Source organism: Rhincodon typus, chromosome 39 (assembly GCF_021869965.1).
Source record: "Rhincodon typus isolate 14 chromosome 39, sRhiTyp1.1, whole genome shotgun sequence".
In the NCBI taxonomy this organism is placed as follows: domain Eukaryota; kingdom Metazoa; phylum Chordata; class Chondrichthyes; order Orectolobiformes; family Rhincodontidae; genus Rhincodon; species Rhincodon typus.
This window is the reverse complement of record NC_063370.1, coordinates 4,491,289-4,505,665: the sequence shown is the minus strand read 5'-3', so window position 1 is coordinate 4,505,665 and position 14,377 is coordinate 4,491,289. Positions and strand designations below refer to the sequence as shown.

General features: G+C 48.1%; 1 long non-coding RNA gene across 1 annotated transcript; it reads right to left on the bottom strand.

Moving 5' to 3' along the window:
• Window positions 1-7,298: 7,298 nt before the first annotated feature.
• LOC109925892 lies at window positions 7,299-14,017 on the bottom strand. The gene is made up of 3 exons (XR_007265766.1): window positions 13,915-14,017; window positions 10,713-10,854; window positions 7,299-7,373 (listed from the first exon to the last, which is right to left on the bottom strand). It is a non-coding gene; the product is annotated as an uncharacterized LOC109925892 (long non-coding RNA).
• Between the last annotated feature and the right edge of the window lie 360 nt (window positions 14,018-14,377).

Below are 14,377 nucleotides of genomic sequence, written 5' to 3'. Positions count from 1 at the left end.
CGTACCTGCACCTTTTCTTCTATTCCCTAGTGCCAATCTCCTGCCTTTTCCCCATATCCCTGTCACACCATTTCTATCCAGATAACCATCCGCTGTCCCTCTTGAATATCTTCTTTGAACATGCCCCCTCTGTATTTCCAGGCAATGCATTCCACACCCAAACTACCCACGGGGTGAGAAAGATTTTTCTCATATTACCCTTGCTTCGTTTGCATGTCATTTTATGCCCTCCTGTTCCCTTTTTATTAAGCTTAATGTGAGCCTAGTTTCAAAATGTGGTTGTAATATCAATTTCCGTGAGTGTCTGTGATTAAAACAAACTCAACTCAACAACAGCCTGCATCTATATAGCATCTCAACGGGCACTGAGCCGAACAAAGAGCTATTAAGACTGGTGACTGAAACTTGGACCATGAGATGGGTTTTAGGGAAGTTTAAAACAGATACTAGCCAGGGGTTTAGATGGGGAGAGATATTTCTATTCGGTCATGGGGCAGCCTGCATTTCTTGCCCATCCCTAATTGCCACTGGAGGAGACGGCGGTGAATTGCCACTGTGAGGGGTGGAAATGGGAGGAGAGAGCTAGGGATGTGCCAAGAGGCCAGAATTGGAGAATTGCAGGGATGCTAGAAAGTTGCAGGAGGTGAAGCAGATGCAGACTTGACTCCAACGATGTGAATCTGATTTCGAGACTGAATGAGATTACTGAGAAACACGACATTTCTTTCAGTCCTGGTGCTCAGCCACGACCTACTTTTCATGGATCTGGAGGCCTTCAGCCCCTGAACAACTCGGGGAAGGGGCCACAGTGAGTGAATGTGGAAGTGGGGGGAGGATTAAACAGGCAGGAGCAGAGGTTCGATTGGATAGAGTGCCGAGGCGCAAGGAAATGTGGCAGGGCAGTGTGCGTCAGTGCCTGTTGAGAGCTGTAACCAGGGATGGTGAATGGGTTTGAGAGTCTCACTTCAACCCCCTGCCTCAAATCCCGACCGCTGACAGCACAGAGGTAGGCCTTTCGGTCCATCTGCTCTGCTACATTTGCTGTGACTTCCGCAGACTCCAACGTCCAAGTGGCTACAGGAACCTTATGTGAAAGTGCATCGTCCAGTCTTCGCCCTCAAACATAACCTTCTGTTCCTTTTTTCCTTATCCAGCTTCCCCAGTCATCCCACTCTCTAGGGAAAGGTGTTTCGCTCAAATTCCCAATGAGATTTCTTACTGGCTGTTCTGTAGTTCTGGTCTTCCCCATGCCCACCCTATTGAACGCACTTATCATTTTAAAGATTTCCATCGGGTCATCCTTCAATTGCTGTTTGCGAGGGAAATATGTGACAGGGGTGTGAACGTCCAGTTGCGGCCTTTGCGGATATACCACTGCCAAGCCAGTGTTAAACAGGGACATAATCGATAGCCTGTTCTCACATTCTCTTCTCCCTCTCCAGCTACAGGAATGGGATTGTCTGTTGGTGTAAAAGTTGACGTTGCTTCCAAAAAGTTCCGAACTCCTGTGCCAACACTGCTTCACAAGAACGTGAAGAAATAGGAGCAGGAGTAGGCCATTCGGCCCATCGAGCCTGCTCTGCCATTCAATAAGATTGTGGCTGATCGTTTCATTGACTCAGGTCCACTTATTCGCCCGCTCACCATAACCTTAATCCTGTTCAAAAATCGTTCTTTGCCTTAAAAACATTCAACGCTTCACTGGGCAGGGAATTCCACAGATTCACAATCCTTTGGCTGAAGAACTTCCTCCTCAACTCCGTCCCAAATCTGCTGCCCCTTATTTTGAGGCTATGCCCCTGGTTCTAGTTTCACCTGTCATTGGAAACAACCTCCCTGTTTCTATCTTGTCTATTCCCTTCATCATTTTATATGTTTCTCTAAGAGCCCCCCTCATTCTTCTAAATTCCAATGAGTACAGCCCCAGTCTATTCAATGTCTCTCTATAAACCAATCCTCTCAACTCTGGAACCAACCTAGTGAACCTCCTCTGCACCCCCTCCAGTACCAGTACATCCTTTCTCAAGTAAGGAGACCAAAACTGTACACAGTACTCCAGGTGTGGCCTCACCAGCACCCTGTACAGCTGCAGCATAACCTCCCTGTTTTTAAACTCCATCCCTCTAGCAGTGAAGGACAATATTCCATTTGCTGCTTTAATTACCTGCTGCACCTGCAAACCAACTCATAGCTGCTCAATAAAGCTTTGATCCTTTATTCATCCACAGGATGAGGGCGTCGCTGGCCAGGCAGCATTTATTGCCCATCCCTAATTGCCCAGAGGGCAGTTACAAGTCAACCACATTTGCTGAGGGTCTGGAGTCACATGTAGGCCAGACCAGGTAAGGATGGCAGTTTCCTTCCCTAAAGGGCATTAGTGAACCAGTTGGGTTTTTCCCCGACAAACAATAATGGTCATCATTAGACTCTTAATTCCAGACTTTTTTTTATTGAATTCAAATTCCACCATCTGCCGTTGCAGGATTCAAACCCGGGTCCCCAGAACATTATTTGGGACTCTGGATTAACAGTCCAGCGATAGTACCACTAGGCCATCGCCTCCCCATTGATATTAAGTAAATGTGACCAAACAAAAAACAAACACAAAGGAACTATCTTTGGGACACGACTGTAGCCACTGTAGGATCCAATGACCAACTGCAACAGTTTTCAGGCAAGTGCAGTGTCCTGAGTTTAATCAATTCTGAACATGCACATGGGCAGCTCTACCAAAATATTGACTTCACTTGGTCACTGTTCAATCAACAAGAGCTTTTGAGATATTTCAGTGCAACTCCAACATTGGCCAGCATCTCGACTGGACTCCAGAGAGACCGAGAGAGACAGAATAGAGAAGGACAGAAGGGGAGGAGGGAATTAAAGAGACACAGGGATAAAGAAAGAGGCATAAAATAGAAAAGGAAAGAAATAGAGAGAGAGGAGATCTTATATGAGGTTCATGAAATCATGAGAAGGTGAATAGCGAGGGTCTTTTCCCTCGGGTGGGAGAGTTCAAAACTAGGGGGCGCATATTTTTAAGGTGAGAGGAGGAAGATTTTAAAAAGTCCTGAGGGGCAACTTTTCTTACACAGAGACTGGTTTAAGTGTGGAATGAACTACCAGAGGAGTGGTGCAAGTGGGCACAGTTACAACATTTAAAAGACATTTGGATAACTTCATGAATGGGAAAGGCTCATAGGGATATGGGCCAGGAGGAGGCATTCGGGACTAGTAGAGTTTGGAAACGTGGTTGCCTTTGATTGGTGGGGCCAAAGGGTCTGATTCCATGCTGTATGCCTGTATGACTGTAAAGAGAGAGGAGGCAAGACAGAGAGAGAGAGAGGGAGACAAACAGACAAAGAAAGCGAGAGACAGACAGACAGACAAAGAGAGAGAGAGACAGACAGAGAGAGAGACAGATAGACAGAGAGAGACAGACAGTCAGAGAGAGAGACAGACAGACAGAGAGAGAGAGACAGACAGAGAGAGAGACAGACAGAGAGAGAGAGAGAGAGACAGACAGACAGAGGGGCAGAGAGAGAGAGACAGACAGACAGAGAGAAAGAGACAGAGAGAGAGAGACAGACAGACAGAGGGGCAGAGAGAGAGAGAGACAGACAGACAGACAGAGAGAGAGACAGACAGAGAGAGAGAGACTTAGCATTGAGGGAAAGAGATGGGGAGCAAGAAAGAGAGATTGAGGGGTTAAAGAGAAAAGGAGAGAAAGACATACGCAGAATAGAGACGGAGTCAGAGAGAAATGGGGGCTAAAGGGAAAGGGGGCAAAAAGAGAGGGGGCAAAGACAGACTGAGACATACACAGAATAGAGAAGGAAAGAGAGAGGTGAAGAGAGAGAGAGGAACGAGAGAGACAGGAGAGAAGAGAAAAAAAGAGGGAGTAGTGAAAAACAAGAGAAGAAGGAGAGAGGATGCGAGGGCGATAACTTTGACACCAACAGGTTCTCCGGTACAAGCACAGCTATTGGTTAATATATTCGAGGTTGATGAAAGACCAATCAGATCAAACACTGGCAGTAACCCACACCAGTAGAAATGTGAGGCCTGAGGGCTACTTCCTACAGCAGGACGTCCTGAGGCTGTTAAATTTGGACTAGTTCACCTCGTAAATCAAAAATTCCAAACGTGATCCTTTGAGTGATCACCTTGCTCCTTCTCTGGCCAGTTGGCACAGGGGACTGTAAGTGAGAGAGAAGCTGTTACCTCAGTTCACAGACAGCAGAATGGAGAGAGCTGTCTTTGGTAACAACGGAGGGTGAATGAGAGAGGGAATGAGAGACAGAACAAGAGCGTGAACGAGACAGCGGACGAGAGAGCAGTCAGGAGTGCAGGAACGGGAAGGAGAGAGTGAACAAGTGTGTGAAAGAGGGAGCAAATAAAGGAGAGAGCAAACGAGAAAGCGAGGGACTGAGTGGGAATTCAAGAACCACAGGAAAGAAAGTGATGGAGGGAAAGAGCGGAAGGAGAGGGGGAAATGGGCCTCACATTTTTGGGGGGGGGCAGGGGGGAGGGGCAATAAAAAGGAGATGATCAGACGACAAAGGATGGTTTACACCTCATGGAATCTATTTTCAAAACTAATGTGGAAGAGGTGGTCACCATGGAAACCTGTATACATTTCCTGTAGGACAGGATACCGGACCAGACAGACTGTCCCAGCTATAATTCTGACCAGAAACCTGTCACTTCTTCATTGGAGCCAGTCTTTTCCTCAAGGATCCATTTGGATCATTTCCATCGAGCCCACAGCTGGTTCCATTGACAGTCTCTGGGACCCACTGGCTAGTTCACTAAAGTCCTGATCCACCCTCCTACATGTAACTCCTGACTCACCCCCACCCCAGGAACGAGGTTGGTTCTTAATCACCCTCTGAGACTGACCGAGACTCCTCCAATAGCACCTTCCAAACCCACGGCCACTTCCATCTAGAAGGACAAGGGCAGCAGATACACGGGAACACCACCCCCTGCAAGTTCCCGTCCAAACCCTCACCATCCCGACTTGGAAATATATCTCCGTTCCTTCAGTGTCGCTGGGTAAAAATCCTGGAATTCCCTCCCTAAAGGGCATTGTGGGTCAACCCACAGCACATGGACTGCAGTGGTTCAAGAAGGCAGCTCACCCCCACCTTCTCAAAGGGGGTAATTAGGGACGAAGCAATAAAAGCTGGGCCCAGCCTGTGACACTCAGGTCCCATGAAGGAACATGAAAAAAAATAAGAGATTTGGAGACGGACGATAAGCTGGCTTTGCCACCAACCACATCCTGTGAAAGAGAAACAAAAGGTCTTGGGGCTGATTCATCTGGCGAATTCAAATGTTAATGAACAGCCTTGAAATGGGATGTGTTTCTGGGCAGGTCCCTTACGATCCCTCAGAAACCTCACCGAGTGGATTTGCAGGAGGTGCCTTCCTTTGTGTAAGTGGAGGATAAGAGGTCTCACTGTTTGCTAAATACCCTCCGCCCCCTGCCCCCCCAGTGCAAACAGACACTCCTGTGACAAACTGATTCAGTCCAGGCCCTTTTTGAAAGCCAGTGTTCTGTTCTGCTGTGATCCACACAAGCAAATCCCGACCAGACGACCTCTGACTCATGCCACAAAGTAGCCTCCTTCCCAGTCTCCCCCCTCCCACGCACCGTCAGTTTCCATCTGTGACATGCCTTTAACCAAGTGACACATCTCGAGACATTCCGTAGGAGGGGTGTCACAGGAAATTTAACACTGAGCCCCCCCACCCCGACCCACACTGACAAATCCGTACGGCGACAGCTCACTAACTCAGAGGTGGATGGGAAAGAGGGCTTGGCGGATAGAGAGAGGGAAAAATGGCTCGACAGGGTTAGGGACGGAGTTGTGGAACTCAGGACCCTCAATGCTGAAGGCACAGGCCCCCCCCTCCCCCCCCACCAGTGGCGGAGCAATGGGAATCAGGGGAATTGCTCAAGAGGAGCACAGAGACGCCGGAGGAGGCGATAGGGATAGGGAGAAGGGGCCATGGAGGGAGTTCAAAACCGGGATGAGGCTATAGAAAGTTGAGCTTTTTTTTTACAACAGCCGGTGAGCATCCAGTAAACACAGAGTCCCGTTGGGTAGTGGGAGGGACTCAGAGAGAGAGAGAGACACACACAGAGAGAGAGAGAGAGAGGCAAAAAAACGGAGTGAGAAAGAGAGAGAGGGCGAGAGAGAGAAAGAAAGAGAAAGAGAGAGAAAGAGAGATAGAGAGAGAGAAAGGAAGGGGAGCGAGAGAAAGAAAGAGAGAGGAGGAAAGGGAGAGAAAAGGAGAGAGGGAGAAAAATACAGAGAGAGAAAGAGACAGAGAGAAAGGGAGAGAAAAAAAGAGAGAGGAAAAGAGAGAGAGAGAGACAGACACAGAGAGAGAGAGAGGCAAAAAAACAGAGTGAGAAGGAGAGAAAGGGGGAGAGAGAGAAAGAAAGAGAAAGAGAGAGAAAAATAGAGATAGGTAGAGAGAAAAGAGGGGGAGAGAGAGAAAGAAAGAGAAAGGAGGGGGAGAGAGAGAAAGAAAGAGAGAGGAAGAAAGAGAGAGAAAAGGAGAGAGGGAGAAAAAGACAAAGAGAGAAAGAGAGAGAGAGAAAGAGAGTGAAAAAAAGGAGAGACAGAAAGAGAGACAGCGAGAAAGAGAGAGAGAGAAAGAGAGAGGAAGACAGAGAGAAAAAGAGAGAGGAAGACAGAGAGAAAAAGAGAGAGAGAAAAAGACAGAGGAAAGGAGAGAGACAGAAAGAGAGAGCGAGAAAGAGATCTAATGACATCCAGTGATAGTGCAGGTGAATGTTACGGAGGTAACTGATTTGCCAATAATCTAAAAGAATGATGGAGCACACTCGATGGGCTGAATGGCCCACTCCTGCTTCTATGTAGCTATGGCCCATCGACATGGGGTATGTGCTCCATCGGGGTAAACAGGGACTGGTCCTCAGCCATTGTCAGAGATTCCCCATACATACAGAGAGACAAACTTCAAACAGTCACTTACCAGCGTTGACCAGCCAGGAATCCCGGAGACTGTGTTAGCCAGCACCAGGCACACGTGAGAGGAGGAACATAAAACAGTTCTGAGGTGATTTGGGAGAATGATTCCTCTTGTGGGAGAATGGAGAACTAGAGGGGTCACTGTTTAAAACTGAGGGGCTGCCCATTGATGGGGAGATAAGGAAACGTTTTCTTAGCTCTGAGGGTTGTTGGGAGGGGGGGGCACAGTCTTTGAAACTCCCTTTCTGTTGAAATGAATGTAGAAACACGAACGCAGTCAGAAATACTCACAGCTTTGAGTTTCTGCACTGCATCTTCACACACGTGCATTCCTCGTGATTCTTCCACCTCTACATGTCCCAGGTACTGCTCAGAGAGAAAGAACAGTTACAGGTTAATCTCTCAAACTGATGTCTGCCCCATCTTCAGTCTGAAAATAATACCTCACCTATGGGTGAGTTTAAAATCTGCCTCCTGAACCCCTTAGGGACCTTGACCCTCACCCTCTCTGGATCTACCTCCAGCCCTATGACTGTAACACCCCCTCCCATTGGCTCCTGTTTGGCCTCTGGTCCAATACCACACCCCCATGACCCCCATCCCTTTCACCATCGGTGTCGAAGCTCTGCTATTCCCTTTCCAACCTCATCCAGCCCACAACCTTCCGAGACAGTCAGAATCATAGAATCCCTACAGCGTAGATCTCAACCTCTTGAATTTAGGATTGAGTACAATGTACAATTTAGGATTGAGATTCGGTCTTTTTTTTAATTCATCCACGGATGAGGGCATCACTGGCCAGGCCAGCATTTATTGCCCATCCCTAATTGCCCCGAGGGCAGTTAAGAGTCAACCATGTTGCTGTGGGTCTGGAGTCACATGTAGGCCAGACCAGGTAAGGATGGCAGCTTCCTTCCCGAAAGGACACTTGTGAATTAGATGGGTCACCTCTCACACCCTGGACAATCATCAATGGTTTCGTGGTCATCATTGGATGTTATTTCCAGATTATTATTTTATTCAAATTCCACCATGGCCAGATTCGAACCCAGGTCCCTGGATTAGCAGAAATCTGGGTCTCTGCATTCACAGTCTAGCGGTAATACCACAAGGCCATTGCCTCTTCTTTATCTCACAGAGCTTGCGCTGCCAGTCATTCATATCTGATTGTGGTCTTCATTCCACTTAGCTGTTTTCCTCCTCTCTCCCCAGACTCCCTCCTTAGTTAAGAATCTATCCAACTCTTTCTTAAAATACTCAGTGACTCCCCCTCCCTCCACAGCTCTCTGGGGAAGACAGGTTATGAGAACACAACTACCTCAGGGAAAACTGTTCCCCTCATCTCCACCTTAAATGTGATGTTCCTTTATTGTAAAACTGCGTCCCCTATTTTAGTCTTTCCAACAAGGGAAAACATCCTTTCAGCATCCACTCTGTCAAGTTCCCCTCAGGATCCAATATATCACAATAAGGTCATCCTTCCAAACTCCAATGGGATATAGGATCAATCTTCCCTCCTGAGATAACCCCCCCTCACCTGGGGAATCAGCCGAGTGAACCTTCTCTGAACTGTTTCTAATGACCATTCCCGATGTCCACGGCTCCATCCTGGTTGACCAAATCTTCAGCTACCCGGGCCCCAAGCTCTCCAGGTTGGACAGTCTCAAAGGAGACGTCATTTTCTCAGGATAAAGGGATTGGCCGTTTTGGACTGAGATGAGAAAACGTTTCCATTCAGAGAATCCTGGGAAACCCCCACTGCTGTGTCATCAAGATATATCCAAAAGTGAGATGGATAAGGGTTCTGGACACGAAGGGAATGATGGGAATTGTGCGGGAAGGTGGAGATATGGCAGAAAACCGATCGTAATTGTAAAGTGGTTAGCCAGCTGGACATCACAGGATGAGTTCCCTGATTGGAGCTGTTAATCTGGTCCAATCAGGGAGTCCTGGCTGACACATAAGAAGGGGAGTGTCTCTGACACTGTTACACTTGATTCTGAAGAAGCAGAACTAAAGTCAAGGACTGTTTATATGTAAATAAAGGGATACTGGCCTCTGTGGAGTTATTTCAGCAATTGTACAGAGTAGGCAGCAGGCTCAATGGGCCGAATGGCCATTTCCTGCTCTTTTTAAGCCCCTCTGTCCTCCTGCAGGTGGAAACCTCTTTAGATCAAACGTTTCGTCCAGGCAGTGGTGAGCCTGTGGATCTCATTGCTACTGAACGTGTCTGAGATCAAAATAAATTAAAAGAAAGAGATGAACTATGGATGCTGTAAATCAGAAACAAAAGACAAACATTGCTGGAAAAGCTCAGCAGGTCTGGCAGCATCTGTGAAGAGAGAAATCAGAGTTAACGTTTCGGGGTCCCTTCTTCAGAGGCGAGGGCCTAGTGGTATTATTGCTGGACTGTTAATCCAGAGACCCAGATTATGTTCTGGGGACCTGGGTTCAAATCCCGCCACGGCAGATGGTGGAGTTTGAATTCAATTAAAAATCTGGAATTAAGAATCTGATGACCGTGAATCCATTGTCGATTGTCAGAGAAACCCATCTGGTTCACTAATGCCCTTTAGGGAAGGAAACTGCCATCCTTACCTGGTCTGGCCTACATGTTATTCCAGACCCACAGCAATGTGACTGACTCTTAACTGCCCTCTGGGCAATTTGGGATGGGCAATAAATGCTGCCTGGCCAGCGACGCCCTCATCCCGTGAATGAATAAAGAAAAACACATTTCTCTCTCCACAGATGCTGCCAGGCCTGCTGAGCTTTTCCAGCAACTTCTGTTTTTGTTTCTGAGGTTAGAACATTATGTGTTTTCGAGAAGCAGGTAGATATATCTCTTGTGACCAGAAGGATGAAGGGATATGGGGGTGGGGATTAGGGTACTGAGCTCAACGATCAGCCAATGATCATAATGAATGGACACACACACACACACTCTCTCTCACACACACATACTCCCTCACACTCACTCTCTCAAGCACACGCGCGCACACACACACACACACACAGTCATGGACACACACACATACACACACACACACACACATACACACACACACACACACACTCTCTCTCTTTCTCTCACAGACATACACGCACACGCACATACATAGACACACGCATGAATTATTTCATCCAAGATGTTTGTTGCAGATACATTCTGTTTTGCTCAAAAAAAACCTGGCCCCAGTTTAAAACATATACAGATTCTAAGCAAGACCTCACAGCTAAACTGCATTGCCTGACCCGAGATGTTGCCTCTTAAATACATTAAAAAAACTTTTAATTATCCCGGGACAACAACTTGAGAGGAATCTGGATTTTGCATTTGAGTCAGTAGTCTCCTTCCTAACTGATTAAAGATTCAACAAGAGGTGGCCAGTTTTAGGGTTGTTACCTTTCTGCTAATAAATTCTGTGTCTTACACCCTCTCTCTCACACTACGCCTGAGGAAGGAGCTGAGCTCCGAAAGCTTGCGTTTTCAAACAAACCTGTTGGACTGTAACCTGGCGTCGTGTGAGTTTTTGAGAACAAATGGCAGCGCAGGCTTGAGGCCTACTCCTGCTTCTGCAGCCTGTGGTCAGCTGCCTGCCCTTGGCATGATTGCTCGCGCAAAATGTTTTGTCGGATTACAAGTTTGGCGAAACACTTTGTGGTTTTGTGTTCCCCCCACCTCCGTGGATCGGTCGTACTCACCCTGACTGGGAAACTGCACTTGCCCTTTCGAACGGCTTCCTCATCTGCCTGCCACTGGTGGGGCCGACTGGCCTCAGGAACATACGGCTGTTTCTTCCGCCGCAGGCTCTGTCTCAGCTTGTTCATGGTGAGGCCCCTCTCCCTGCACAACGTTGGGGACGGAGAGAGAGAAAGAGAAAAAAGCCACAATTAACCCAGATGCCACTTCTCCTGTTCAGTCCCAGCAACACTGGTGGAGAGGGAGGGTGGGGTGGTGGGGTGATTGAGGGGCACAGACAGAGTCAATAGGGAGAAAGCTTTCCCTCTTTAGTGGAGGAGTCAAGGATAGGGGGCACCATTTTAAAGTAAGGAGCCAGGGAGGGAGGGTTGGTTTTAGAGGGAAGACTTTCTCGCTCAGAGGGTGATGGGGGTCTGGAACTCACAACTTGAAAGGGGGTGGGGGCTAGAGACAGGGAAACATTTTGGACGAGCGCTTGAAACACCAGAGCATTCTGGGAATCATAGAATCCCTACAGCATAGATGCAGGCCACTCGGCCTATTGAGTCTATACCAACCTTCTGAAAAGCACCCCGCACAGACCCAACCACTCTCCCCCTTACCCTATCCATGTAACCCTGCATTATCCCATGGCCAATCCACCCTAACCTGCACATCTTTGGACTGTGGGAGGAAACCAGAGCACCCGGAGGGAACCCACGCAGACATGGGGAGAATGTGCAAACTCCACACAGACAGTCACCCGAGGCTGGGATTGAACCCGGGTCCCTGGTGCTGTGAGGCAGCAGTGCTAACCACTGAGCCACTGTGCCACCCAGAAAGTGGGATTATAGAATGTTTGATGACCAGCACAGACACGATGGGCCAACGAACCTCTTTCCGAGCTGTTAAAAACTCTATCGCGTGTTTCTCATGCTGTGCATTTGATGCCAATAACCCAATATTTCTCGAGCTAATAGTTATTTCAACACCACTGGCGGGGGGGGCCTCTTCGTTGTAGGGAATGGCTGAGTCCAAGCTACAGCTGGTGCCGTGTGTCTGGGCATCAACATCCTCTCCCAGGGGAAGGCACCCTGTGGTGAAACACGGATGGCCCCCCGGGTTGTGCCCCACCAGCAGTTCTCGTCCAAGATGGCCGCCTAGATGGAGGTAAGCCAAGTCTTCACAGCTCTTGGTGGAGAGTGTCACAGCCAATTTCCCCCAGCCATGTTCATACATTGACCATCAGGGAGCACTGGAGAGCACACGGAAGACTGAGGAACGCACTTTCACCTCCTCCTTAGCCAAAGGTCATGACTCCACTCCCGGCCTTGTCCCTAAAAAGCTCACCCAGCAGAGATTGGAAACCTGACACCCCCGACTCCTGCCTAACATCCTTCCCACTCCCAAACTGTTCCCCCCACCACCACCCACAAACTTTATTTGTTTTAATTCTTTCCTGGGATATGGGCGAAGCCATTTAAGTCCCATCTCCCAACTACCTTTGAACTGAATGGTTGCTAGGGCCAATTTTAGAGGGTGGTTACAAGTAAACCACATGGGTATGGGTCTCGAGCCATGTGTAGGCCCAAACTGGGTAAGGACGGCAGATTTACCCTCCCTAAAGGGCAATTAGTGAACCAGATGGGTTTTCTTTTTAAAGACAAGAATCTGGCAGCTTTATAATGATTAACGAGACTAACAAATTTATTCCAGATGAATTAATTGAATTTAAATTCCTCCATGGTGGGATTTGAACCCCATGTTTTAACCAGGCAAGGTTACGAATGTCCAAACATAATCAGTAACCAGCACAAACTAGAAATGAGCAGATCAGTCAGTCCCACACTGCTCACCTCTTCCTCAGCACAGCAAGGGGACTGTAAGCTGAAAACAAAATGTGCTTAAATGTTGAATGTTTACACACGGAGAGGTCTTCACTGTAAATCACAAGACACGAGAGAAATGTTTGCTAAGAGAATTCTAAAGGTTCCCTTTCAAAAATAAAACACACATACAACATTGTGTACATTAAAACTCATAAACCACACTCTCACTGTCCTCCTGGAAATCATCAAACCCCAGGCAGGTGGGAAACTCCACATCACATGTTGAAAAGAAAAGTCATGGGAGTACAGCTATGACTTGGCATTTGTTCCCGATCCCTAATTGCCCCCTTGAGAAGGTGGTGGTGAGCTGCCCTCTTGAACTGCTGCAGACCGTGTGGAGTTAGGGAGGGAATTCCGGGATTTTGACCCAGCGACCGTGAGGCAACAGCGATGTATTTCCAAGTCAGGATGGTGAGGGGTTTGGAGGAGAACTTGCAGGGTGCTGGTGTTCCCATGTATCTGCTGCCCTTGTCCTTCTAGATGGAAGTGGTCGTGGGTTTGGAAGGTGCTGTCTGAGGATCTTTGGGGAATTTCTTGTAGGTAGTGCACACTGCTGCTACTGAGCGTTGGAGATAGAAGGAGCGGAGATTTGGAAAACATTCCTAGAGCCCTCCCCTTTAAGTACGCTGCGTACACAGCATGCTATTTGAGAAAGAGTTAATGCTGAATACTCCAAACTGCACTCCCAGGGGCTGCATTGATCTGAAGCCAAATGATTCATTTCCATGCTCCTTCACACACAGTTCCTTTCCAAAACATTAATCGCTCGCAGGTTTGGATTTTCCCATTTCTTTGTGGCTCTGCTTGGTGCCTCAGTGTCAGTAAAACAACAGGTTCCTATCCCAACCAGGATCCCGCGTCCCTGATTTCACGAGTGTCAGGCTCACAGGGCAAGGTGCAGAGGAGACAGAGAGAGAGAGCAAGACAGCGAGAGAGAGAGAGAGAGAGAGAAACAGGCAGAAAGAGAGAGAGAGGGAAGAGGGGAATGTGAAACTTAAAAAAGAGAGAGAGGGAGAAACAGGCAGAAAGAGAGAGAGAGGGAACAGGGGAATGTGAAACTTAAAAACAGAGAGAGAGAGACAGGCAGAAAGAGAGAGGGGGAAGAGGGGAATGTGAAACTTTAAGAGAGAGGGAGAGAGACAGAGAAGAGATGGGAGACAGAATGACCAAATGAACATGTGCAAAGCAACACCACTCTAAAATATGCTCCTTCAATAATTCTTTTTGAAAGAAAATCAATCCCAGATGGAGAAACATTCCAGAAAGGGAGGCCTGGAGATTCTCTGGGAATTGTTTCGTTTACAGCCTCCTAAAAAAATGTAAAAACCATCCAAACCTTCACATCAGCTTCAGTAGCACAGCTGTTCAAACAGCCCCATGTCACCCCTGGGAGGGAGAGAGAGAGGGGCAGGCGGGGGAGAGAGAAGGAGAGGGAGAGAAACGGGTAGGCTGGGGAGAGAGAGGAGATGGAGAGAAGAGGGAAGAGAGAGGGAGGAGGAGAGAGGGAATGAGGGAGAGGGGTAAGTGGGGGAAAGAGGGGGAGGGAGAGGCAGAGTTGGAGAGAAAGTGGGAGAGAAAGAGGGAGAGAGGGGGACGGAAAGAGGGATGGGGAGAGAGAGAGAGAGAGGGAGAGCGGAAGGGAGGGAAAGGGGGAGGCAGGGTGAAACAAGGGAAGACAGGGAGAGAGGGACGGAGCAAGAGAGAGAAATTGACAGAGAGGGAGACAGGGAGAGAAACACGAGAGAGAGAGAGAGAGAGAAGGGGAGAGATACAAAGAAAGCTGCACAGAGGAATTCAGA